Consider the following 4,108-nt stretch of genomic DNA (forward strand, 5'->3'; position numbering starts at 1 on the left):
AGCAAGTGCAGTCTGTCCCTGGTCTGTCTCCCTGGCCATGGGCCTTCCTTCTTTGCCTCTTTGCCTCAGACTGCTGGCAAAGTGTCTCTTCAAACTGGGAAAGGCCATGCTGCACAGCCTGCCTCCCAGCGGACCGCTCAGAGGCCAGGGTTTCCCACTTGTTGAGGTCCATCCCTAAGGCCTTCAGATCCCTCTTGCAGATGTCCTTGTATCGCAGCTGTTGTCTACCTGTAGGGCGCTTTCCTTGCACGAGTTCTCCATAGAGGAGATCCTTTGGGATCCGGCCATCATCCATTCTCACGACATGACCGAGCCAACGCAGGTGTCTCTGTTTCAGCAGTGCATACATGCTAGGGATTCCAGCACATTCCAGGACTGTGTTGTTAGGAACTTTGTCCTGCCAGGTGATGCCGAGAATGCGCCTGAGGCAGCGCATGTGGAAAGCGTTTAGTTTCTTCTCCTGTTGTGAGCGAAGAGTCCATGACTCGCTGCAGTACAGAAGTGTACTCAGGACGCAAGCTCTGTAGACCTGGATCTTGGTATGTTCTATAAACCTAAATAGTACACAAATATATGTATAAGTGCACACCTATGTGTACACACAGATACAACGTACATTACATTTTACAAACAAACATGAATTATTTAAAAGACAGAAACAATCAGTTACTCTGCGCCATTCTTGTGATTTCAGGATGTTTGAGGGTGACTTGTGGCCCAATTCTATTTGGCCACGCTGCTGCTGGAACTAGCATTCTGTACATGCTTTACAGTGTTGCAAACACCAATCTGGTGTGGAGGCCCCAGAAACAAAGAGGAACCCTACTGACACTGGTAAGTTAGTGGGGTGGGCAGAACAGGGAGGGGGTGGGAAGATTGGGGTGGATCAGGGGAGGGTTAGCGGCATGCTGGAGGCAGGAAGAGGTGGCACCTGGTGTGAGTAACTTGCACTGGATACTAGCTCTCCAGAGCTAACTGACATGCCCCCTTTGCCTCCTCAGATTTGCACCAGCTAATGAGCTGGCACAGGTTCAAGAAGACCCACTGGCAATTGAGGGGCTAATGCAGAGGTAAAGGGAAAATATGTTCCCACACCTCTCCCAAGTCTCCTGATTGGACCCCACCACCACCACCATCATAGTATGCAGTGCAGCCTGTTTTGGCATGGCTGCATGCTATATCAGAGAAAACAATAGAATTGGGTGGTTAATCCCTTCTCCTGACCCAGTGATGTGTCTCCATGTCAAAAGAAGTGCATACTTGGTGACTTGTTAATGGTCATGAAGATGTCTATCCAACAGGTTTCAGGAAGTCAATGGATGGATCAGAAAACCAATACACACTGCAGCTTTCCAATTCACGTGGTCCCAATGAAAGTCATTTGCACCACCATTCCAAAGTTACAACGTCTATGCATGTTGTGACTTATCTGAAGATTATTTTTGTTGGAAAATTGTAAGAACTCTCTATATTTTCTGGGGTGAATACTTTTTTTTCCCCCCCACTTCCCCGCTGTTACTCCTGAGTATGTTTCCAAGGAAATCAAAGGACAAGTGCTTCAAACCATCAGTGTGAGCAGGCAGCAGGTTGCCTGTGAAAGAAGCGAGAATCATGTCTGTCAGCTGTTTGCTAGGGAGAGAGAAGTCGGGGAAACGGAATCGAACCCCCACTAACTCTCCCAAACAACTGATCCGTCTCATTCCAGCTTCTTTTCCAGATCTATGCATGCACAGCCCCAGCTGCTGAAAGAGGCCAGGGGAACATGTGGGCAGGCATTGATTTGCATGCCTGATTCCCTACCCAGCTAGGGATATTCACATGGAAGCTGGATTCTATGCACGTAGAGGCCTTAGCTGGATCAGGGCAAAATGGAACCAGTAAAATTGATTTTTTTAGAGGTAGAGAAATATTGTGGAAAACCTGCAGCAAGACAGAAGGGCTTTTTTTTTTTTTTTTTTTTTTTGCCCTAAATACCTTTCCTTTCTGCATCTCTTTGAATTCATTCTAATTTTCTCATCTGACTCTCCGAACCACATTACATTTCCATATTCCATGTCTAAATGAATCCTTGTGTTTGTGTCGCTATTGTTGCTGCCTCCGTTGCGATCTCAGCCCTCTGGTGCTGCTGCCCAGACTGCAGTGATCTCAGCAAAATCATTAGCAGCTGCCTTCCCCCTGCAATAACTTGCACTGGAGCCATCCATCTCCTCAAAAATTTATAACAGCATATTGAGGTTTTCTCTCGGACTGTTCGTAGCCAATTCCATTTGAAGGCAATCAAATCTCAGTGGAAGACCCCCACTCTGTATTGATGTTGCTTTGAAATGTTTTTCCCCCTTATTTCATTCTTTTCCCTTCATTTTTCATCCTTTGGGTGTGTTGCTGCACTTTTGTCGGATTCTATTGGCGAGCATGATGCAGTCTGAAAGAGGCACCTGATCACCAGTTCTCTGTATATCAGCCACTTATCTAAGGGTACTGGCAAGCGTGAACTTTTAAAATGCTAGATATATATATTACAGGCTCATTATCAGCTGGTCTAGACAATATACTTGCCAGGGGAATCAGCCTCTCAGTGATGTTGGCACATAAGAACATAAGAACAGCCCCACTGGATCAGGCCATAGGCCCATCTAATTCAGCTTCCTGTATCTCACAGCAGCCCACCAAATGCCCCAAGGAGCACACCAGATAACAAGAGACCTGCATCCTGGTGCCCTCCCTTGCATCTGGCATTCTGACATAACCCATTTCTAAAATCAGGAGGTTGCGCATACACATCATGGCTTGTAACCCGTAATGGATTTTTCCTCCAGAAACTTGTCCAATCCCCTTTTAAAGGCGTCCAGGCCAGTCGCCATCACCACATCCTGTGGCAAAGAGTTCCACAGACCAACTACACGCTGAGTAAAGAAAAATTTTCTCTTGTCTGTTCTAACTCTCCCAACACTCAATTTTAGTGAATGTCCCCTGGTTCTGGTGTTATGTGAGAGTGTAAAGAGCATCTCCCTATCCACTCTGTCCATCCCCTGCATAATTTTGTATGTCTCAATCATGTGCCCCCTCAGGCGCCTCTTTTCTAGGCTGAAGAGGCCCAAACGCCATAGCCTTTCCTCATAAGGAAGGTTCCCCAGCCCAGTAATCATCTTAGTTGCCCTCTTTAATTCATATTTATCTGATTTGGAATAAGGATTTGTACAACTCACAGCCATACTATAAACCAAGTGCAATTCCCCTCAAAAGGTCTTTTCTAGTTCAGATTGCAACTAAGCTGGGGTCTACACACAGACACATAAGGGTCTGGGAAACATGGTTCTCAGATCAATTCATACCTACCCTATAGACTCAAACACACTGGAGAACTATGTTTCCCAAGATCCCTTGGTACCTGAGATAATGTTGAGCAGCATCCTGGGGCATCAGGAAAAAGAGATGCTTTGCACATGGTTTTCCAAACAAGACACCCCATTTATGTTGCTGTGTTGCCACGCCTTTGAAAGAAGAGCCAATGAGACAGAGCATGGGGGGCAAATATCCCAGGATACCATGCCTCTGGGGGTGGCACCACCTTCTGCACTCCCTCCACTATTGCCCTGCCTCCTCAGAAATTATTCAGAGGGTCAGGGAGGTGGTGCATGGCTGGATAGGGGCAGGGGCGGCACTCGGCAGGGGGACAGCACCCTGCAATCTTGGTTCCCGGGCAGCAGAGGTCAGGATCACCGGTGTGTGCAATGCAGAATAAGCTCCATGTTGACTGCACCATGCCTTATGTAGAGATGGGCAGCCCAGTTACCCTGTACATGCCCAATCTCATCTGATCCTGGAAGCTAAGCAGGGTCAGGCCTGGTTAGTACTTGGATGGGAGACCGCCTGGGAATCCTGGGTGCTGTAGGCTTATACCATAGTCTTTCGAGACTGAAGGTTGCCAACCCTCATGCAGCAATGCAGAATCACCACCCTCACTCCTGCTGCATCCCACAGGGGAATTTTGGCCTCAACAGGCCTTCTTGGGGTAAGGGAACATTTGTTTCCTTGCCTCAGGGAAGACCCTGCTGGCTCATCGGGTTTACTCAAACCTGCAGCAACACTGTCACAAGTCCATGTGAAT

General features: G+C 47.5%; 1 pseudogene; it reads left to right on the forward strand.

Annotated features, from left to right (window-relative positions):
* The first annotated feature begins 3,776 nt into the window (after window positions 1-3,776).
* On the forward strand, window positions 3,777-3,895 carry LOC136642584 (5S ribosomal RNA; annotated as a pseudogene).
* Window positions 3,896-4,108: the final 213 nt, after the last annotated feature.

The sequence above is a fragment of the Tiliqua scincoides genome, chromosome 2 (assembly GCF_035046505.1).
Source record: "Tiliqua scincoides isolate rTilSci1 chromosome 2, rTilSci1.hap2, whole genome shotgun sequence".
Lineage (NCBI taxonomy): Eukaryota > Metazoa > Chordata > Lepidosauria > Squamata > Scincidae > Tiliqua > Tiliqua scincoides.